This window comes from Cnephaeus nilssonii (assembly GCF_951640355.1).
Source record: "Cnephaeus nilssonii genome assembly, chromosome: 8".
In the NCBI taxonomy this organism is placed as follows: Eukaryota; Metazoa; Chordata; class Mammalia; order Chiroptera; family Vespertilionidae; genus Cnephaeus; species Cnephaeus nilssonii.
In genome coordinates, this window is record NC_137079.1 from 9,212,122 (window position 1) to 9,236,477 (window position 24,356).

General features: G+C 44.7%; 1 protein-coding gene across 13 annotated transcripts in view; it reads right to left on the reverse strand.

Moving 5' to 3' along the window:
- SORBS2 (sorbin and SH3 domain containing 2) overlaps positions 1-24,356 on the reverse strand; it is a 197,991-nt gene that overhangs the window by 130,523 nt on the left and 43,112 nt on the right. The window contains exon 1 of one of the 13 annotated variants that reach the window (XM_079779505.1): positions 13,464-13,471. The exons of the other annotated variants lie outside the window; for them this stretch is intronic. The gene's annotated coding sequence lies outside the window, so the exon portion shown is untranslated. Of the gene's footprint in view, positions 1-13,463; positions 13,472-24,356 lie in introns of those variants that run through there. 13 annotated transcript variants of the gene reach the window in all.

Genomic DNA, 24,356 nt, shown 5'->3' on the forward strand with positions numbered 1-24,356 from the left:
GAGGCAGATGCCTGGTCATCCTATTTCAAGGGATGGCCCTGAGTTCATGGTGAGAAGTAATATGTGTTCCTGCAGATAAGTCAATCCCCAAACAGCAATAAATACTCCATTTTGACATCGTGGGCAATTTGCTTGAAATGACGCATGGTAAGCTGCTTTGTCCCTTCCGGGCAGAAGACTATTTGCAGATATCTGCACATTTGGGACGGGAGTGTGCTTCCTAAATGGAACTATTCTGAGGACGAGGAGAAAAAGGCAAATTGCACACACACTCACACACACACACACACACACTCGCACAAAATCCCTCCAAGTCTTCATTCAAATGCATCTGCTTCGGTTAAATTTTAGTTAAGTTGCTGATCCTGGTCTGTATTCCTGTGCATGTGTGTATGTGTGTGTGTGTGTGTGTGCACACGTGTGCATGTGCGCATGTGTGTGCTTTGGTCCCCGTTGTCAATAATGGATCAAAGTTAATGTTTCCCTTCAGATAACTAAAATTCTGTGCATATGCCTTGATGATGCTTAGATTATTTAACAGTTGCAATTAACAAATATCTCAGAAAATATTTAGAATTTAAATTTTAATACAGGGCTAATGTTGCCAAGTTCCCTGCTACACAGCTGTAGCATTTATTGCAGCCAACACTTCCCACGCTGACTGAGTGCCAAGCTCTTTTCCAAGCTTTCATGTTAGCTCAGGTAATCCTCCCAATAATGCAAGGTGGGGCCACTGACAGGTGCCAGTTCCCCGGGCCTAGGTGACGGGCAGGGCCTCCCACACAGCGGCCGGGCCCTGGCATCAGTGCTCAGACGCACTCTGCTACGGCCATGGCCATGGCCATGTTAAAAGTGCCCCTTTGTCATGGTCCTAAATGGTTTGCTCATCATGGCTTCCTGCGTGCTCGGCTACTGCGTCAAAGAAGAAGCAAACTCAGTTCACCTTGTAGTTGTTTCATCCTTAGAAATGACTAACCACTAGCCTCCATGCAGGGGTCACAGTGCAAGTCTAGGCTTGTGCCAAATTAAAAAAAAAAAAGTATGCTTTGCAACTAAGGCAACCATAGGATTGGAAGAAATGGCAAATTGATGCCCAAGTTTAAAAGTGAAGGATAAGCCCTACCCGGTTTGGCTCAGTGGATAGAGCATCACCCTGCAGACTGAAGGGTCCCAGGTTTGATTCCGGTCAAGGGCACATGCCCGAGTTGTGGGCTCGATCACCAGTGGGGTTGTGCAGGAGGCAGCCAATCAATGACTCTCTCTCATCATTGATGTTTCTATCTCTCTTTCCCTCTTCCTTCCTCTCTGAAATCAATAAAAATATATTTTAAAAATAAAATAAAAGTGAAAGATAGGAGAATATGTCACCCCAAAATATGACGCAGGAGTTCAGGCCAAAATATGCCACTCTGGTCTATATTGACTATTTTGAGCTGTAGACACTTGAAAACTAGCAACTCAGGGAGAGGCTTCCTCTGAGCTCCCTTATCTGCCCAAAGACACAATCTCGAAGAGAAACTCAACTGTCATACGTTTTTTGGGGGGAGTTTCATCTACCAGGGAGGACTGACTCTCACCGCAGGAGAGGAGACTAGATGTCCACACCACCCTCAGACACACTCTCACAAGCCACCACACCTCCCCCTGTTCTCCTAAGGGCCATTCATCTGTCCTGAAAACCATTTCCTCTGCCCCAAGAGGCCCACATCCCCCTCCTGGTTCCCTAGGAAGGTGGGTTTGCAGCCTGAATTCTTAGCCACATGGGGAGTCACTCATTTTTCTCCAGGTCTCTCCCACGTACAGATGAGGTATCTGTGCTAATAAACTTGTTTGTTTTTCTCTTGTTAATCTGTCTTTTATGACAGGGGTCTCAGCTAAGGATGCAGAAAGGTAGAGGGGAAATTATTCTTTCCTCCCCTGCGAAAGTCTTCCCTGGTCTGAGGGTGCCCCGGGACCCTGAAGGTAGAAGCAGTCTGTTCACGAAGGAACGAGGTACCCTGGCAGTTACTGAGCGGACCTAGGACTGGGGAGAGAGAAGGGCGGGAAAGAGAGTTTTGAGGAGAGGCTGGAGCCGATGACATGAAGGACCACAGCGTTAGTTTCCGCTTGTACAACTGGAACGGTCTGAAAAGGAGGCTCCCGACAGCAGGCCTTCCCCCATGGAGCCGATGCCGGGTTAGGCCCAGGCCCCGTATGGAGGGCTCTGGGGTGGTCCTCGCCACTGGCTGAGCCCAGGGCCACTCTGACACAACCCACTGAACCCCAAGCGTGCTCTGTGAGGGAGGAACAAACTTCCCTCTACCCTCAAGGTTCTCTGGCTGGTCTAATAGCCCAGCGGACCTGAGGCAGATTAGCAAGAGAAAATCACCAAGTTAAAAACATACGTGTGTATGGGACGCCCACAGGCAGGAGAGAGTCAGAGAGCTCACATCCATGAGAGGTTCCGAGGTAGAGAGGGGGACTGAGGGATGTAAGGCATCTTGAGTGAGGGGAGGAGGCAGGTGCCTTAGGGCTTCCCCGCAGGATGATAAGATGTTTAGTAAGTAGAAGTTTGTCCTGACCTCTCATGGGTAGGTCAAATGAGGTTATCTCTGATCATCTCTTATTATGGGCGAGGCCCCTGGCCCACGTTCTTCTAGGTAGTTAGAGGGAGGGGCAGGAGTTTCTCTTGAGCCTGAACCTGAAATTGCCTTTAGCTCACAACAATCGGCATACCACAGAAGCACACCTTGGGGTGACTAGCTCTGAACCCCCACAACTCCAAGACCACGCTCAAGATTCATTCGTTCATGTTTGACACCTACGCGCCCCACAGCCGCCTGCAGAGCCAAAAGCACAACAAACTCACTGAAGGAGTCATCCACACAGCAGCTCCCTCTGGGCAGAGCCTGGCGTCAGGGGCTGGTGGTCCACGGTGAAGTGAATTGAAAGATGTCCCGACCAGGGAGCCTGCCCCCTTTTACTTATCAATGCCCACCTACTGGAAGAATTCCCCCCTGTCCCCATCGCCAACATTTTCACTCCAGGTGAGCAGGCCCAGTGAGATAGAATAAGGCATCTGAGTTCTGGGTGTCTGTTAGCCACATCTGTTAATCTGAGCTTCTCACTCCCTTTACTAGGAACGGTGACCGAGGTAAGAACTGGAGACATTCCCTGGCATTGAGGTGGCTCACCGTTCCCCCCTTTTCCGTGATCACTGAAGTGCTTTGAAAACACTGCTTCTTTCGCTGTTTTTCGGGGCAAGGGAGAAGGAGAGGTTGATTTTCCAGTGGTGGTTCTGACTTGGCACTTAGACGTTCTCCTGCTTTCCAGTCTCAGGTCTGGGGCTTAGAGAGGTTTGGGACGGAGAGCAGCCGCTGTCCAGTCCGATGTCCACTCCAGGCCTGGAGGGAGCCAGGGCGGGGAGGGGAAGGTGGGATTATCGGAGCCAGGCCTCCTCTTTCCTCATAGTAAAGGCTGGGTCTGCTCCTTCCGAACCCGAGGCCCTGGAATGGCCGTACTGTGTAGGCAGACCTGTGCTGACAACACAGGTGCGATTCAAAGGAAATGAGATTTTCTTGGGAAAAGGGGGATGGAGAGAGGAGGGGAATCCCAGCCTTAAAAAAACAACTTAAAACATGGTCATTTCGAAAAGTAGGTGGCCTGTGAGCCCCCAGACAGCTGAGCGGTCCTCCTTGTAAAGCCCACGTGGGATGCTTAGGTGCATCTGGTGTGGGCCCCGCATCGGAGAAGGGAGGACACCTGCATGAGGGGTGACATGTCACACAGTGGAAGGGCAGGTGAGGGGCTGAAGGACCTTCCCCCCCGGAAAGCAACATCTCCACAGAATCGGGTCCTGCCCGCGCTCTAAAGGCCTCGACCTCCTGCCGAACTCCAAGGGAAAACAAAGAAAAACAAAAGTAATAACACAGTGACGCTTCCTGCAATAAACAAACTGTCCCTCTCCACTCAGTGCACAAACACACACGCCGTCGATCCAAACAGGGGACAGAAAGCAGCTCAGTGGCTTCTGGTTTGAGGGACTTGCCACTAGCTGCCAACCACAATCAACGAAACCGAGAGCGAGAAGCAAACACAGCACACAACCCGCGGAGCTGCCCGCTGGGGAGTGTGAGAGGAAGCACCCACAGGACGGAAGGGACAGGCAGAGGCTTTTGTGATGTCCATTCCTTCTCTGACATCTGCCTCCGCGCCTCCCGCAAGCAAGCGGCTGGCTCATGGGCAGCTTTTAGCAGCCACGGATGTTTGCTGACCCCGGGACACATGATTCACATTCTAGGCGATTTTCATGTAAATGATGGTGCTGGTCACCTCTGGGGTCATTCAAATATTTCCCGAGAAATTGGCTGCGTCCAGTCCTTTCTGGGAGCGCCACGTGGTTCGTTTTGGTGCGGAGCGGAGGATGGACGGACGGACGGACGGACGGGGCCTGCCGAGAGGGGCTGAGCTCATGGAACTGAGCTCCGTGGGGAGGAGAGTGAGGGGCACAGAGGCCAGCCCAGCCCAGGCCTCTTCCTCCTTCCCCGACAGAAACAGCAGAACACGCCGCGGGGCTTTTGCAACCGGGCGAGCTTAGAAAGACGCCGAAGCTTTGTACCCTGCCAAGTGTTTTAGAAAAAAACTCGTTTCTTTCTGTTCCGTGCCAAAAAAATGTTACCCCTTAAATATTTGTTCCCATATCTGGCTACGTGTCCGGGGTTTCTCCTTTGCTAAGAATAATAATTTTTTTTTTCTGGGACATAAAAATGCCCCTTGCGCTATCAGATCAAACATCTCTTTATATAGAAAAAGCATTTGAGGCATCCACCAGTGGGGCGAAGGAGGGGGTCCTTACTTGACATGGCCTTTTAAATTGAATTTGATGAAATATTTGGCCTTTGACCTCTTTTTGTGACGCTCAGTGGAAAGTTCAAGCTTGTTTTACCACAGTTTCCATTCTGCTCTTCCTCCCACTGCCCTCTTACTCGTCCCTTTTACTAGAAAGCACCGAACAAGAGCTAATTTCTGTCTATGACCCAAGTAACACCTCGGAAATGGAGCCAGTGCGAGGGGAACCCTCAGGTTCCATCCTCTGTTTGCAGACAGAGCTGGAATTGGAGGGCTGGCCATCAGGGCTGCAGGAACTCTAGCATTCAGTAAGTGTGAACGTGCAAATTAGCCGTCAAGTTTCATAGGAAGTGAATAATGCGGCCCAGAGCTGGCTGGCTCCCATTGCTGGTGTCCTACTGATCTCGCTGTGAGGAGGAGCAAGACGCATAGGAACACTGAAAAATAGCAATTTGTAAGGAGTTGGTTTGGTATTTTTTTTTTTTACCAGCTACAAAATGGCAATTACATTCACAAAGTCAAAAAGCTAATAAACAGTCATAGAGTGGAGCATACAGGACAAAACAGTATCATGCGCGAAGAAGCAGGACTAGCTGTGCTACTCCAATGTGGCTAATAGTCACAGGGAAACACACTGTGAGGCATTAGCACTCACGAAGCCACTAGCAGCCCAGCGCAATACACTACAGACTCAAAGCTCAACATTGGGTAACTTAACGAATGGTCAGTGGTGGTTGATATTGAATGAATCATTGTAAGTAGACTTACTATAAACAAAAAGCATCCTAAGCTGATATATGGCGTAATTGCTAGTTAGCTGGTTAATTTTTTAAATCTCCGTGTGTACAGGTGTGTGTGTGTGTGTGTGTGTGTGTGTGTGTGAGAGAGAGAGAGAGAGAGAGAGAGAGAGAGAGAGAAGGAGAGAGAGAGAGAGAGATTGGGATGGGTAACTTAACGAATGGTCATTGGTGGTTGATATTGAATGAATCATTGTAAGTAGACTTACTATAAACAAAAAGCATTCTAAGCTGATATATGGCGTAATTGCTAGTTAGCTGGTTAATTTTTTAAATCTCCGTGTGTACAGGTGTGTGTGTGTGTGTGTGTGTGTGTGTGTGTGTGTGTGTGTGTGTGTGTGAGACAGAGAGAGAGAGAAGGAGAGAGAGAGAGAGAGATTGGGATGGGGGAGCTATGTTCCTTTATAAATGGTTCTCTCTAAACTTCCTGGTTTGCGAAGCTTTGTCACTCTTTTTAAAAATCTCAAAACACAAGCCTATTCTCTTTGGAGAGCACATAAACATGAGGACCCGGCAGCGTTTCAGAAAGAGCACAGGACAACATGATTCTGAAATGTCACAAAGTTGCTTCAGAATAAACCCGGATTCCCTCCAAAAGTAACGACATGCCGAGGAACCGGTACGGAGGAAGAAGCAGATGGTTGCGTGGCCTTCAGCCCCCCGCCATCCTGCCCCAGTCAGACCCCATGCCATCCCCCTCCCTCTCCCAGCCTCTTAGCACAGGCCCTTTCCGCCCCCCCGCGCGCGGGGAAGCAGGCATCTGCATTTTGACATGTCAAGCATCTCAGAACACTTACGTTTTGCGGAACCAGGTCTGCCATGGTAAAGGGTGGATGAAACCCAGCACAGTGAGCTGCCTCCTAGGACCGGCAAATCAGCCCCGCGCTGCGCCCGAGCCAGAAATAATACCCTTCATTCGCTGCAATTGGGTTAGTATCAGTGCTATAAAAAATAGATGATGGAAAACCGGAGCCCTTGACAGAAATACAAGTCTGCCGGGTGGCTTGGACAGGACTGGAGCCCAGCGAAGGGGTGGTCTTGTCCATACCCTGAACTTGGGCTGCACCTGTGCTGGCCGGCAGGCCCACGCGCACCGTGTCCTCACGCGCTCTGGGCCCTGATTCACTGGCATGAACGGCAGAGCTGGGCACATGCTAGATGTGAGCTGTCACAGGAACCTCGGCCTGTGGCTTATCGCTGCGCAGTGCGCAAGTTATTTATGGGGCTTGAGTTTTTCTCTTTGCTTTTGCAAAAAAAAAAAGGTGATTTCCAACAAAAGAATGACCTGTGGCTTTGGCATCGGGGGAGCTGAGCTGGAAGCGGTGAGAGAACGGCTTGAAGGTCCCCCTGGTGCACGGCAGCGTGAGCGATGCTCAGAGGCCAAAATGCAAAATGAGCACCACAGGTCCGGTGGCTTAGAACCAGAGTCCGAACCTGTGCCGAGAAAATCTAACTGAAACCTGCAACACGAGGACCTGTGTCTGTCCACGGTCTGAGAATACAAGAACGCAGGCTAGGGCAGGAAGACGTTAAAGAGAAGCAGCATCTGAAAACAAACGTTGTATGAGAGAACAGGAGGAGTCGAGAAGGAAAAAGGCAGGGAGAGAAATGAGTAAAAAAGACCTTCGCTTCTCCGGGGCCGTCCCTGCCTCGGATGCTGTGCCTGAGACCTGCCCCCCTCCTTACCTTTAAGGTGCACTCTTGCTTTTGTGCCCGCCCCTGAGTAGACACTGCCCTAGAGTCTACACAAAGTCATCTGAGCATACATGTTTGTATTCATTGTCTCCTTGTTTCTGGTCCACTCAGTGGGTCTAACCCAGCCATCACCCACACACGGGCAGCTCACAGGAGCAAAGTGAAAGCCTGGCCCTGCACAGAGGCCGCTGCTCAGACACTCATCGCCTCGCCCCACCTGGTCCTGGTCTGTGTTGGCTTCCTCGCCTCCGGCATTTCTCCATCCCTGCGGTTCCAAGCGGCCTCTACCCCCTCCAAGGTCGGAGGCCCTTCCCGATCCCCCACTGGCTCTCTCTGAGATTGGTATCTCAGCTCCCTCGCGTTATTTCTGATTTAACCTGCCCCACTGGCTGCTTCTCTCTGCTCACTGTTGCTGAAGATACCAATTTCTAGTTCTCGGGGGCCAGGTCTGGCTCCAGGAGTTTGGGTGTGGAGTTCCAATCAACCCTGAAAGAATTTTATCATTCAAGCCGGTCAGTAAACAAAACAAAAACCAAACCCAACCCACGGACTTCTGTAAAGGTAGTTCCTGTACACGCCAGGAGCCCCGGCTGTGGGGATGGACGGCCAGCTTTGCATCTTGCTCTCGGCCACTTCTTAACCTTGGACATCGCAAAATGGGGACAATAACAGTACCTGCTTTATAAGCTGCTTTCCACTCCTCATGCGTTTGCTAGTTCCTTCAGCAGATATTTATGGAGTACCACTACCCCCAGGCAACAGGAATCCAGGAAAGATAAGAGTCCCTGCCCTCAGGGAGTTTGCAGACTGAATAAGATAGCTCACCTAAACCATTCACTTTGCTAGCTATTATAACAACAATGAGCTCTTAGGGAAGGTTTAAACATTGGAAATAAAGATACACCTGCTGGAGTAAAAGAGAGAGAAAATGCAAGGATGTGAAGAAAGAGGAGTACTTGTCAAAATCATTTATGCACCTGGCATGAAGTTGATTCTGATGGTTTCTAACCCTCGACCTTGAGGTGACATTGCGCAATTGGGAACATGTACTTAAAAAGTCCCTACCTATATGCACGCCATCTGACAGCACCACACAGCTGCACGGCCCCCAGCGTGAGTCAGCGCCCTCCTTACCCAGAGAGCCAGAGAGCATGGACAGGCAGCCCTGAGCCCTTGGGCGTGGTCGCTCCCAGCTCCAGTTTCCTGAGCCGGGATCTCATTTCCACCCACCCACCTAAGCACCCTTGATCTGAACCTGAGATCGAAAGATCAGGCGGTGGGGAAGATTGGGGTTTCACTGTCCCTTTTAAGTTACCTTATTTTTTACAATCATTTCCATGTATTATTATTTTTGTAGCATCCTAGTGAGATGGGCCAGTGTCACAACATGCTGCTTAGAGGAGATTGGCCACTGCTGAGTCACCTGACCGCCCTAAATGTTGGCACCGCAGGAAAACCCAGTGTTGTAGCTCCTCCTCTTCCTTGCAGACCCACCCAGGCCTGAGAGCTGTGGACTTTGTAAGGACAGGGCCACTGCCCCCTGGCTGCTCCCAGGATGGCGGAGAAGAGGACCAATACTCCCTCGGTCAAGCAGGCTCCTGCCAGGCTGAGCCATGTAGTCATTTATTCCACATAAATTTCACTCCCGAGGATGTGATCTGCGATGATTGACACCTCCTTTCAGGACATACACACCCACTAGTTTAGAACTTGGTTTCTTCCCTTTACACGCCGCTCACTACTCTGCATTCTCCTCTCCACTCCCACAAATTCTGTGTGAGACAGGGTTCAGGTATCAAATGAGTGGTTGGACAAGGCCAACTTAAACTTCATTGTATTTGCTCCTTCTCCTCCTTCCCCCCACTCCACCCTTCTCCTCTCCTTATTTATTTATTTTTTGTTATTCTGTCTCCCACTTCTGTTTCCTAAAAGTTCATGGGTTGGGTGCTATTATCACTATGCACTGTGATCCTGTGAGTGCTGGTGGTTTCAGACCCATATCCCCATTTTCCAAGTTCCTGCCTTCCCACAGGATTTGGAAACACAGGCGTTCCATGCAGCCCTTTCTAGGGAGCCAGGACTACTGGTGGGTATTGGGTCCAATTTTTCATACTAATCAATCAGTGTATGACTCTGATCACATTATATTTAGTAGACAATTAAGACTTGGGGAGAATGTATTTTCATAGGTAAAAAACAAAGCAGCAACAGACAGGTAGGATTTCTCTTTTTGCTTCTCTTTAGCTGGTATGTCTTATTTTTAAGCATACACTACCCCCCTCACCACACACACACACAATCTGAAGATGCCAACTCAGGCTGCCTGAAGAGTGTGTGATGGAAGCCTATGTGTCCTTGATGTCTAAGTGAACTGTCTCCTGCCAGGATGCTTGCTGCCCTTTTGCCCTTCCTGAGAAGTGGGCAGCCGCAGGTGCCACAAATACGTCTTCCTGGTCTTATCTTTGTCCCCTCTGCTCATCAGCAAAACCTCACCTATATCCTCCTACACCGTAGACTATGGAAAAGGCAGAGGGGGCGTCACAGGAGGAGTCAAAATGACAGGCACTTGGAGGCGGGCGGGGGAGGGAGGGGAGCAAGTGACTCTTCATCAGGTTCACCTTTCGGCCAGATTTCCAGGAGAGCATGTTTCCTCTACACTTAAGTGGCTTGAAAAGTTATAGAAAGTTGGTTCCCTAGTGACATGATCCAGACATTGAGCGGTTTTTGTCACGTCCTCTGCTGACATCACCGTGGCCATGGTTTTAGGGTTGTCTTTCAGAAGCGTGATGGAGTCCTGTGGACCTGCATGGCCTCTTGTATTTGATTAGACTTCAGTGGGAACTGAGGCTGTGGCTACAGGAGGGGACAAACGGTGACAAGCCACCTGACAAGCTGAGCTCATCCTGGACTGACAGAGGGTCACATATTCCTGCGTGGGGTCAGCTCTGCGAGAAACACCACGTTCTGAGGACCCTCTCCTTCCCACAGACTGCCCCTAACCTGGCTTTGGCGTGGAGCTTTAAGCTACAAGCAAGAGGTGCAGCTTTTGGGGAGGCAGTGATTTGAATTCAGTTGCAGATGTTTGAATGCGATCTCACAGAGGCTTTCAATGGTCTGACTGGGAAGGACTGGAAGGTGCTAGGTCATGGCAGTGAGCTCGGGGTGCCTGACCTCTCGCGGTTGGAACACTGTAGACAAGAGGGCACTCGGTCCTTTCTTGGGGACAGCTGGAGGTTCCTAGACTGTCCCATTGCGGGTCCCCACCTTGGCCCCAGTCAGTGAGTCAGACCCCCAGGTGATGGGGGAGTGGCTTCTCCTTGTCCCCTCCCAGCATGCACTGCTCTGTGCCTGGAGCTGTGAAAGGTGTGCCTTGCCGCCTCCTGGGCCAGAGATGTTGCATTTCTCCCTGGGGAGGTCTGAGCTGTGTAAGACCGTAGGCATATTTTGTGGGTTCTGGGGTGGTCCATCTGAAGTGGAGAGTATTGCTCTGGGCGACACTATGGAACTAGGAGGTTAGCACGTAGCCATGTCATCCAGACGCGTGACCAGGGCCTTGCCAGTGAGGACTGGGCTCTAAGGAAGCCAATGCGCTCACAGGCTGAGCAGCGGGGTCCCCGGGAGCGAGGCAGGTTTCCAGGAACCTCCCCCACCCACGGCGCCACCGAGTAGGCTCAGTCTTTCAGGGGAGCTTTCTGAAGCAGGCTTTGATTTATGCGGTTTTTTTCTTGAAAACATATTCAGAGCTTAGTGTCCGTCAATCTTGTCCTCCCCTATGACATCTGCTTCTGGGTTTGAAGTAGGGGGAATGGTGATCAGAGCTGCTGAGGGATTTATCATGGGTTTTGTATCCACAGTTTGACATCAGTTGACATTTTGGGGGTAAATCAGGTTGATTTGTTAAACCACTTCAGAATAATTTTCCCATCCAATTAGATTTTGTCAATGAGCTTCTTCATCTGTTTGTTTGAAAAATGAGAGCTACGCTGGGCTTATTAGAGCTGGTTTACATTTCACCTTTGGCGGCTAGAGATTTCCCTGGGCTGTTTCTGGAGGCGAGTTTATTGCTGAGCACCTGCGCCCTCCTGCAAGAAGAAGCATCTTTCCACCTGAACAGCAAAGGGCTCCCCTACACATTCTTGGGAGGTAACGGGAGGAAGAAGCTAGAGAAACCCAAGCAAGGCAGTCTTTCCCTGAGGGCGGCGGGCAGGGGCCTAAATGGCATTGAGGAATACGGCTCGGCGTGCTGAGGTTATGGCTTGTTTTTATTTAAAGCACATCTAGGAAACTTCGAGCAAGACCCTCTTAAAAGCAGGTCCTTGTGAAAGCCACGGAGTTGCACAGGCACCACTGGGGACCACATTGCCGCTAGCTGACTTCTGGAGGGGGTGCGGCGGGAGCGCACTGAGCCACCCAGCCTTCCCGGGGCAGGAGCGCTGCAGGCCGTCTGAGAAGAAGAGACGCCTGGGGCAGCCAGTGAGAGAGAGGCTACTGCAAACTGCTGGGGACCCGGACCGGGACTGCTGCCGGCACCTCAGCCAGCAGCAAGAAGCCCGGGAGTTGTTGCCAAGGGCAACCCCAGGCCTTGCCCCTGCCCTGAGCCACCTCTGGGAGCAGCAGGCACTGTCGGAGAGGATATAATTGCTCTGAGCATCCTGCCTTCTTGATATCCCACTGAGAGTCAGCCTTGAGCAAGAACAAGGAGAAAGAAAAAGGAAAGACAGTTTGCACCTGAAATCTTGACGGGACTGGATACCAGAGCTGATTATGTACCAAATTAATCGGTAGCATGGGCCTCCGATTCCTGGCCAGTCTGGCTCCCCGTTACAGGGACAAATGCGGTAAGTTGTGTAACCAACTGCAGGGCATGCGGACTTTTAGGCTAGCAGAAATGTTTGGAGGAACAAAACTGCGAAGATCACTTAGTTCAATGTGTGTGTGGACAGACGAGGGGTAATTTTGGAGATGCTGCAGAGGCCAGAGCAGAATGGGCCAGAGCAGGCTGGTTTGCCGGCAGTTGGCGGATCCAACAGAAGACTCTCAGTGGCCCATGTAGGCAAAACAATGCAGAGATGGAGACCAAAGCCCTTAACACAGTAACGAAAAAGAAACTGTATGCCTCAAGTGTCCACCCATGAAACCCTTATAAACCAAAGGTTAGACGTTATTCTCCGGGGACCGTTGCTCACCTGCTGCCTGAGCTGGGCGCTACGGCTTCCTTTTCTGTCTACAAGCACTGGTCGGCCTGGGTGCTAAGTCTAGTCATTGGGGAAATGGTACACGGTTCAAATGCGACCACTTGAATGGACACATGCAGATATATTGATCCCATCAGTTATGTGGAGAGACCCTGTGTTGTAGTGGCCGATCCCAAATGTTGCGTGTCACACACACCTGGGGTAGAATCCCTGCTCTGCCACTCACTAGACATGAGACTTAAAAAGCAAGATATTTAACTCCTCTGAAGCTTTTAAGTGTCATTTTAAATGTCAACGGTGTATATCAACTATGTACAAATCATAACGTCCTGCTTAATTTTATCACCACCAAGCTGGGGGGTTAAATTGGCTCATAATTCCAACAGTATTGTCTCTTCCCCACTGGACAACATTGAGAACTTAGTGCCACCCACATCCATGAATCTACACCCCTCAAATCATATACAGGGGTGGCAAGAGTAGGTTTGCAGTTGTTCATACGGAAAATACAAGAACTAATAAATAACGCTACAAGAATAAACTCTGTGTTTCGTGTACTCACAACTGCAAACTTACTTTTGCCCCACCCTGTGTTTGAAAAGAGTCTCCCAAATGCAATAGCAACATGTGACCTGCCATAACAATAGCTAAGTTGATCAGCCTGTTCTGACCCAGGCAGGTGACAGAACGAATCAGAACAGTGGCTGCGTGGAGTCCCCAACCCTTGATCTTCATTGAAGTTTACAGAGAAACTTGGTGCGCTCTTTGCAAGTTACATAAATTAACTAATTGCGAAATACCGAAAAGCACCCTCAGCCACATTTCCCGGTCCGTTGCTCACTGGAGAATAAACGCTCCCTCTCGGCCCGGCAGACAGTGGTGCTCGAGAGCCATAGTGAATTTGGGTGAGGAAATGGGCTGTTTGTTTCGCTTTCTGGCTTTCACTTACCTTTTGGAACTTGGGGGTAGACTACAAGCTACGTAGGAGCACTTCTTTCTTTCTCTGTTTTCCCCTTTTGATATCATTTCTCTCTCTTCCTCTTTCTTGGCTGTTGAAATTCAAATCACAAGAGCAAGTAGCAACCAAATTCCCATTATCTATAAGGCACTTCAAGGGACGCAAAAAAGTTTACAACATGGTTTCTTGTCTCAAAAAGTGTATAGCCTTGTTTGGGAAGCAAGACATACCAGATGAAAAGTTCATGATACAAGACTGAAACAAGGGCTCAAACGAATCAGAGGACGCGTTATATAACATGGCACTTCAGTTAATTGCTAAAGGAATGCTGTTAGCTCTCACTACTGCATGGGTTCAGAAAAGAGAGACCCATAAACTTTCCTATTAGGCTGAGGTAGGGGGAGGGGAAATGAACTACTAGAGGCGGGGTGAGTGTGGGGGTAGGAGCTGGTGCGGAGAATTGGGACCGGAAGACCAAGGGCAAACTGCGATGAGACAGGCCCTGGGAAAGTGAGATGAGCAGGGGTCGACAAATGACACTTTGTTAAATTAGGTGGTACGGGGGCAAGAATGAGGCATCCTTAGGCAAAGTCAACCAAGTTCAAGGAGGGTAGACTGAGGAGCAGGAGAGGCAGCTGCCCAGCTGTCCTAGAAGATGGTTGAAGCTCTTTGAACTCAGTCGATACATATTGACCACAACAGAGATAGTGTGTGTGTGTGTGTGTGTGTGTGTGTGTGTGTGTGTGTGTGACTGTGTGTGTCCACGTACACATGGACGAGGATGGACGCCTGAGTGCAGAGGGAATAAATTCAGGGAGAAAAGAAGCCAAGGTTAGATGCCGGACATTCCCCATGAGAGGCTCAGGCGCAGGAATGATTGGGACGAGTCCAGGATGCTTCGGGGAAGGCTTTCTACTAGCGTCAGTATCTACACACGAGCAAAACCACTTTGAAACTTAGGGATATTTTATTATCTCAGGCCATGGCAGCTTTGTTCCCCAGGGACCATGTGACAATCTGGAGACATTTTTGGTTGTCACAGTGAGGGTGGGGGGCGCAGGGAAGGATGCTAACTGGTACCCAGTGGGTACCGAGCAGGGATGCAGCTAAACATCCCACAGCATGCAGGAGGCAGGAGAGCCCCTCACAACACAGAATGATCTGGCCCCAAACGTTAATAGTGCCAAGACTGAGAAACCTGACCTAGAGGATTCAGTGAAAGCAGGACACTGTCTTAAAATAAACTGCATTACTTAGCTCCACGAAGGTACTGTGTCACTGACGAATGTGAACACTGAGCATTTCCTAAGCATGAATTGAAGAACAGTTATTGTGGTTAGAATTCTTTAATATAGATAGCTACTGCAACAGATGTTTAAACAAATATACTCAGCTTCATCACTTTAAAAAAAAAACCAAAACACGAAAATGCTCTGTCCAAATCATGCCAATGGAAAGCAATGGTAAGCTGAGTGTTGTCCTTGTTAGAAAGAATTCAAATATAACGAGTGGCAAATTGCCTTCGAAAAAAGATGGAAGGAGGCGACGACTTAATTAAACCCAGCGACTGGGCCCCTTTCCCGTTTGTCTTCCCAAACAGCGAATGATTCTGACCCATTTAGTCCTGACAAAGTACATATCCTGGAGAATCTGTATCATTGCTGAGGTAACGAATAGATGTTTATCAGACAGGACAATATTGCATGTCTGCTCTCCAAAATATTTGATCTTTCAAATGGCACATTTAGAACACGAGGGGGACCTCCGCCACATACAGAGAGCAGCGACTGAGATGAAAGACCGTAGAACCCATCTCAGGACCAGTGAACGCAGCCGCCAGTGCGTCCTGGGTTGGACAGCACATTAGCCACAAACAATTTCCATCCTGGCAAGTACTCTTAGCGCAGCTACTGGTGCATGATAAGTACTTGATCCTAATTCGACCTAATGAATGAATTTTTATTCTGTAGCCTCTATGCTTTTGTAGGACACTGACCACAAATACAAAGGGAAAGGGGGTGTTTATACAACCACAGCCATTTACATGCCACAGTAACATTCTTCATTTCCCTGTCATTTAAGGATGATGAAGAATCGTCAGGAAGGCTCTTTAAAAGACAGGTTGTGGTAAAACACACACACACACACACACACACACACACACACACACACACACACTCATTATCAGGAGAATTACAAATTGCATAGTAATTTAATACGATGTACTTTGTAATAAAATTTCTTTTGTTTAATTTACTTTAATTCACGGAGGAGTTCAGGTAAAACATGCTCTCTAAAACTTTAATCTGGCAAATTTTAATTGGGGGTACTGATTTGAAATTTGACAAGTTCAAGTGTATTTTTAAAGATAATTTATAAAAATGCTCCTCTCAGGTAAAGTGAAAAGGATAACAGTTTAATTTGGGGAAATTAAAAAAGTAATGTCTTGTGCATTCTTTACTTCCGATAGAATAATTCCTCCTTTTAGGTGGCAGAATTATTTAATCAGCCTTGTCCAAAAGACATTATGTAACTTAAATACTTTAAAAACTACATTACTTAGCTACACGATGGTACAGTGTCATGAAAAAGTTAAATTCTATGATGATTTTGTCTTTTTTGAAATCATGACACCATTTGGATCTGAGTTTTTAAAATTACTTATCTTTTCAAAAATTTACCCTTGAGAAATACACTGAGTGGCCAGATTATTATGATCTCTGATATAATAAAATGCTAATATGCAAATTGTCCCCTCTATCAGGAGTTCGACCAGCAGGCAGGCCGGCCAATGGCCCATGTCCCCTCCCCTTGGCCAGGCTGGCCAGACCCCACCCATGCACGAATTCATGCACTGGGGCTCTCATATAGAATCACATTTATTATAAGAACAAATTTAATTTTGAATGTCAGAAGACAGATCCAAAGTAAATATTAGTATATTATCTGATGGTGATTAAAATGCAAAAGAAAAATGAAAAAGTCCCAGATTTTTACCAACGTTATGTTTTAAAGCAACCATGAAATAAATCAAGGCAGCTTGATGTGAAATGAAGACATTCAGGAGTTTTTATGGTGTGCAAGTTATTTAGACCGGTGGTTGGCAGAGCAGGAGTTAAATCAGCTGACCTTCATATACAGCTTCCTGGAAGAGTATGTTCCAAGAACTTCAAATAGAAGCTGCTCAACAGAAGGTCATCTCAGTCCAGCTCTTGACTGCTATTTTGTTCATGCCATCAAAAATCACTATTCACCTGAGAACACGTAGCTCTGTAAGATTCAAAGTTTACTGCAAATCAAGCTAAAAATGTCCCCTCAGTTACAGCATAAACATACAGTGCATATAATCTTGCTGTTTACTTTACATGGATTTTTAATGATGTTTTCCAAAAACCTAGGCAGCCAATTTCTGAAAAAGAGAATATTTCACCAAGTGCACTCTTCTCTTCTAGAGTCCTGGTTCTAGGCAGCTCATTCTATCTATATCCATCTCTACCATCCAAAACTCAAGCCCTGCCCTGGCTAGTGTGGCTCAGTGGATAGAGCGTCGGCCTGAGGACTGAAGGGTCCCAGGTCGATTCCTGGGGGCATGCAGGAGGCAGCCAATCAATGATTCTCTCTCATCATTGATGTTTCCATCTTTCTCTCTCTCCCTCTCCCTTCCTCTCTGAAATCAATAAAAATATTAAAAACAAACAAACGAACAAAAAAACTCAAGTCCTGTTCTAGGCAGCTCAGTCTATCTGTATCTATCCATATTGTCCAAAACTCAAGTCTGCTCAGGGCTGGTGCCTGAAAATGGTTTCTGTTTCTTTACCTTTGGGCTGGTTTCCTCACTGAACTGCATGGAGAAGCAGGAAGCTCACGCCTCAGGGGGGCTGATCTCCTATTAGAAGCTTTTCAAATATTGTCAAGTTTAGTTCACTTTTCTGGACTTTGGTGGCTTCTATGATGACATAAGATATTTAGATCACACAAAGCCCCTTCGGAAAACGTGGTTTTTATAAAAAGAAACATCTGATGGATTATGTTGTCATTTCATAATTCGCCTCAGAAGCGAGACAGGAAATTCATCAATGTGAAGAAGGCAGAGCAGGGCAAAAAAACCCTACTGCTTTTTCAAATTCTGACTTCTGAGTCTCAAAAAACACGCAACTCAGCCTCCTGTCAAATTTGAGTCTTTAATTGTACATTCTAACTTTTAGAGATTTTTGGTAATGTTCCTTTTCATTGTTCCCTTGACATTCAAGAGACTTCAGACACTAACGCTTTTATAAAATAATTTCAAGAAATGAAAATAGTATTTATCTTTAATGTCACTGGCTTTGTACCAACATCACAATTGTATTTTACAGTTACTATTCTGAGTCCTTGGAAATTAAACCACTATATCCTTCCAGGTAACATAATCGACACAGAGGCACAATAGGCTAGCACAGAGAAACTTATTTGGTGTAGGATAGCTCCATATTGTATAACATATCACAGAGACAAGTGTATGAATTAGTTCAGCTATTTCAAGCCCTTAAAACATCTGCTTCCCTGCCAGTTAGATCTCTACAGCCGGGTGGTAAAGATCAGGCATACGTTTTTAAAAACGATCTCTATAATGGTGATTGTCTTATTGTACTCTGACAGGAGCTACTTTCCAGCAGTAGCCTATACACATTGGTTGGCCCACGGATGTGATGGAGTGTGATAAAGGGAACCTGCTGGAGACTGCTAACATAGAGGTCGATGGCTTCCGTATGTGATCTGTTTCGGGTTGTGTAGAGGCTGCTATTCATAGCGTTGCTGACATCAAGGCACATGATGGTTTTTACACAATTAATAAGACTGCTGGTGCAGAAACTCTCCAGCTCTAAATGGTAATTCATAAATTGCCATGGACATATCCAGAAAAATAAAAATGTGTGACACATCAAAACCAACATCTCTCTCTTTTTAGTTGCAGCAGACATTTTTATTTGAAAACATTGATATCCTTAAAATAAATCAACCTTGTTGCTGATTTCAAAAATGTGAATGAGTATAAGGAGCAGAGGAAAAAATCGTTACCAACCCTACTCTAAAGAAGTTATCATACTATTATAGCAGAAAATATATTTTTAAATCATTGCTATCTCAGTTACATAATAAAAATTAACAGATATAACCCCAACCACAAAGTTTAATTTACACACACACACACACACACACACACACACACACACAGAAACATACACATTTGTGTTGGTCGATAAAATAAATATATCTTTTACATCAAAATTAGGTATTTCTTTGAACTGTAGTTCAAAGTGAGGAAGGAAACGTTAAACATTTTCTTTCACCTTTAACTCCTTGCATGCTTCAGAGCAAATACCTGAACATTTGTCAAAACATTCCGCAATCAGTAAGGTCTTTATTCATTGAGAAACTTTGCTTCAATATCCCTCTGTTAGACGTTTCCTGGATGTTTATCTTGAAAACCCTTACTCAAAGCTCAAATAAAGTTTTCTCAGAGTCACATTCATCTTTCGTAGGTCTTTCAGAAATCAAACTCCTTCAATATTTAGATAGGTGCAAATACAACACTATCTCTATAATCCACGGAGAATTTACATATACTAGTATAGCTAGCTGTCGTTCTAAAGATACTTTCCCCAAGAGACAAAGGCCATTACAAGTTCACTTGTATTTAGGGAGTGGCTGCTCATGGTGATACCTGGCATATCTGTTTTTGGAGAAATTCTGGCCATATCTCTTTATTTTTCACACTCAGCTACTGGCCAAAGGGGCTCTCATTCTCAGTGTGGTGCAATGCCCCCTCCCATTCCCACCCCAGGTTATTCACTTGAAGTTGTGTTGTCATTGACCTTTGGTTCTCTAAATTGTAGGTTCTGCTCATCCCCTCCTGCATCTTTCTATCATAGCTCTTATTGCAAGTTTAGTTATGTGGCTACTCAGGCAATTACCTTTCAGTAACTGTCTCTCACTGCACTATAAGCTCCATGAGGGGGGAAAGACTAGTGGTCCCCGGTGACTGACCGCCCAGAGGCCAGGTCACAGCACGGAGCAGACTCAACAAATGATTACTGATTAAATGACATGAAGATCAACGATGCCATAAATGTTAAAAGATCCCGAGGATTGGTATTTAGAATCTCCTCCTTCATATCAGATAAAAGTACATTTACTTTAATTATAGTAATAATTCAATGAGTGGGACCTTTATGCTGTGATTCCATACCTTATTCTGTATTTTTACTGCACATGATAGGTTAGTACACTTACTTGGCTATGCTTATATTTAAGGCAAATGATCTTACCTATAAATTAGAAAGGAAAGAAATTAAGGCTTTACTAGTAAGACCAAATACTATTTTAAGTGTCCACAGGATAACGACTTTTAATGCCTTAAGCAAGTTCATATTCATTGAATGAAATCTTGTCATAAGGATCTAATTTTATGTAGTTTCGGTCATTGCTTTCTTAAAGACTCCTTTCACTATCACATATGCATTGTATGGAGTTGGTGGTTTAAAACTCTGCATGCTGACTGTAGCATGATAACAAAACATTTATCATTTAGCATTTGTCTACAACCATCCTATCAGTACACAACGGCAGTGAAACAGGCGGAGAGTCCGAGGAAAAGGGCTCTTCGAGGTAAGTACCAGGATGACATTGGATCTCTATTCTACGCCTGGTACAACGAGCCCCACCCTTTCCTTATTATTGAATCTGGAACACTTGCCACCTCTGCCTTTTATGTGGAAAAACACAGGGCTATTTATGCTTAAAGCATGAACTGAACTTACTTCCTTTGGTTGACATGGTCATCTTTCTAGGTTCTGAAGAGAAAGCCAAGTGAATGTAGTCGCTGTAGGATATGGAGTTTGGGAGATGGGAAGTCCACATGCAAAGCCTGTTTGTTTTGGTGAAATAATTCTGGCCTCAAGGGATGAGACTGGATGGCAGAGAAAACGGACGTAAAGAGTGGCCCGGACACTATTGAGAAATCCGAATCAAGACGGTTGCAACAGCCATTTAGCTAGGCCTGTGGTGGATATTAAAGATATGTGGGCAGGTAGAATCAATGAGTAGTGACTACGTAGGTATGTCTACAATTTGAATGCTCGAGATTCTAATCCCGAATAACTGGGTGGCACAGTTATTAAGATATAGCCCTGGGAAAGAAGAACAGATTGGGAGTTGGAAGATGAGTTTTAGACCTATTGAGTTTGAGGTATGTGGCACACATTCAAATGAGATGTTTACCAGTTACTTGGAAATGTGTCTGAAACTCCTGAGAGATCAGGGATACAGACATAGATTTGGGGATTATTGTCAAGAGAAAACTCTGGGGAGATTAAATAAGAGGGACAGAACCCAAGGGAATAGCATTAAAGTCAAGCAAAGAAAGGCACCTGTAAGTGGAATTCAGGAGTAATCAGAGATTGGAGGAAAATGGCTGCATCACAGAAGGCAAAGGAGAAGGAATTCTAAGGAAGGTCAGGGAATCAATGGGGCCTGATCTGAAGGTCTTCTCACATTTGCTTCCAAACAGTACTGTGGGCTGGTTATGTAACACTTGGTTTCTCAGCTTTAGTAACGATGACATGAGGAAATTCAAAGTCGTTCTTTGTGTTATTAAAACGTCACAATTTCTTTCAATGTGTTAGTGTCCCATTTAAACAATTCTATATACCTTTCATGGTCTTTACCTAGAAATGTAGAAAATCTCTTTTCTTTGAATTGTATGATATAAAATTATGAACTTTTTGCTTATGCTGAACTTTCAACCTACATGTAAAATTACTTGTAATAAAAAAAAAAGAACAGAAAAAAAATCACTCAGTATTACCCATCATTTGTCAAAACTCTTAACAAGATAGTGATGTCTTCCAGCATTTCCATTTTAGCATACTAAGTGTAGCACAAACAGGAAACATCAAGATAAAAATTCTCAAAGTCAAGCATTGATTCTTGCCAAACGGTAATGAAAAATCATGAGGTTCCCCCACCTCCCCATATCAAAGAAGTGTTAAGTGTAAAAATGAAGTAACAGTTGTGTGTATGTAAATCTTTTGAATAAATTAAATTTCAGGAGAAGCACTACTAAGTATTAAGTATAAGCAGTCCTCATTGGCATAGTAACATGTCAGGTGAGCTGTGTGACTGTTTTCAGGGTCCTATAGAGGATTGCCGCTATGAAACCACTTTCCATACGCTTATGCACATGGTATCTTCCTTCAAACAGGAAGATACCATAAGCTTATTCACCACTGGATTCAAACCCCATTATAAATTCTCAGAAAGCATAATGACAAATTATTGAATAATGTAAAGACTAAATATCACATTAGGTAGGTTCTATGAATTGTATGCAACCATGCCTTGTGGAATGATACATCCTATAGAAATGGTCTTCAATGGAGGTTTACAATAGATATTTGTCTGCTAAAGAACAAAATTCATTTTCTTTTCTAGTTTACCACTTATAGAAGTTTTGGGCCCGAAGCAAAAATATAGAAATACAGGTCAAACACGATAACAGTTGTGTTATTTTCTATTTGTAAATTTTCAGAAAATCTGGGCTGCTTTAGGTAAAAATAATATTGTCTCTCAATATTAGCATCTGATAAATTTATTCTGTGTATAGAATGCATCTTAGATTTAGGGCATGAAAGATAGAGGAAAAATACTTTTTTTATTGATTAGGGTATTACATATGTGTCTTTATCCTCCCATTGCCCGCCCCCCCCCCTCACCCAAGCCCTCACCCCCTGGTGTCTGTGTCCATTGGTTAGGCTTATATGCATGCATACAAGTCCTTTGGTTGATTTCTCTCCCTTACCCCCAAAAGATAAAAAGAATAATATAACAAACATCCATGTGCCCATCATTCACCTTAAAACATAAGACATCATGGACTTAATTAAAGCCTGTTGTCTACCTCTCTCATTGAAATATACTCCCTGCCTCCAGAGGCAACCGTTATCTGAATTTCTTATTTTTTAGTCTATATATTTCTGTGCACTTTTATGATATAGGTTTTTAATTTCTTTATTTTTACTTTATTCATTTACTTATTTTTTTTAAGGTTAAAGCAATTCCTTCCTATGTTTGCTTGTGAATTTTTTTCTTGGAAGGCTGTTTGAGATTTCATCAATGTTTTTCACATTGAGATTAGTTCAGGTGTTAGAGTGTAAAGTCTTAAATCTTGAGCCCATATGATTCATATTTAATGGTGAAAATAAGCAATAAATGATTGGAGGAGCATAAAAAGATCTTTTTGATAATATTTCATTTGATAAATATGAAATTGGCTAAGGCATTAGAAGTCATTATCTCTGGTCATTTAAAACACTGCTTGGTTTTACTGGAAACTCTACTTTCCTCCCTTTCTGACTTATTATATGTAGATCGTTCTTAGTAAGCACAGCCAAGTGTTAGATGTACCAGCCACACCATATGGTCTTCTGCCAAGTGTTTTTACACCTCTGCTCTCGTTTAGTCATTCAGAATATTGATTAGAAAAAGGATGTATGTGAATATGTAAAACTATGAGGGGCACACATGATTTTTTAATGCTCTATGTTTTTTGTTTAATTTCAATATCCAAAATAGATAAGATAAAGAGGATAAAAATCTAACTGCAATCAAATTTTCTTACATTAGCATAAAAATTATCACTTTGTTTCCAGACAAGTTTGTACAAGTTTTTACACAAGCTGTGGTTCTCACCGCATGAGACAAAGAAAACCTGAGTGCCAATTCTAAATTAATTTTGGAACGTGAAATGCATTCATTAATTTTAAAAGTGAAGTTACTCAAACACAAACTAAAATGAAATATATTTTGTATTGAAGACCAATAGTCATCTTAAAATTTTTTCCCCAAAAAGAAAACTTTCATTATTCTTTCTACAAAAATTGCCTCTAACTGAATTTTCCATTTCACTCAGTTTTTTAGTCTTTTACCTGGTTTTTAAGAGTTGTTGTTTTTTTTTTTTATCATAAACTACATCTTCTGTGGTAGCAATATAAAGTTTAAAACTTGTTTGCATTTTATTTTGGTTTTATTCTGCCTTGAAAGAAAATAATCATGTTTGATATATAAAGTAAATTGTAATGACTTAATTTTGTCAGAAATAGTAATAGTAAACTATTAATTTTTATTTTAAACACTTGGTAAACAATTGCTTATATGTCATATATAAACATTTCAAATTATAAAAACAATTTTTAAACAAATTAATAAAATAAAATGATTGATTTGAAATTTTATATTTAACTAAGTTAGATAAAAGTATAAAATAACTTACATTTCAAATTATAAAATGATTTTTATGGTAAACAATTTGATTTGTTATTTATACGCCACCACTAAGAGGTGATAAAGCTATTTACTTCTTCCCAAAGTTAGCATTTTACTGCCCTACAGTCAGGGACAATGACCACTTCCTACTTCAGAATGAGGCCTAGAACTTTGACATTGAACACCCTTCTTGCATTAGCACAAAACTTCCTTCTTTATCCCACCACACCCCTGTGAATCCTTCAAGCTCACTGTTGTGGTCTATTTACAGATGTGCACTTGAAGGTCAACCAGCTGCTAGGCCATCCTTTCTAGCACGTAGCTCTGCTGGTGCCACAGGGTGTGGTTTCTAATCAAACTGCACGTGTAGGTGGCCATATTTTTTTTTTTATAGTTTCCCATTCTTAACTTTTTTCAACACTCGTGGATGTCTTTAACATTAAGAATTTGTCTTAAAAGTTGAGTGCCGCATAGTTTTAAAACATTTAAATGGTCAGTTCAAACAAAATCAAAATTTCTGAATGCTACTTGGAGCTAAATCTGAAACCAACCAAATTTCTTAGGTTTGCAAAATTGAACCAA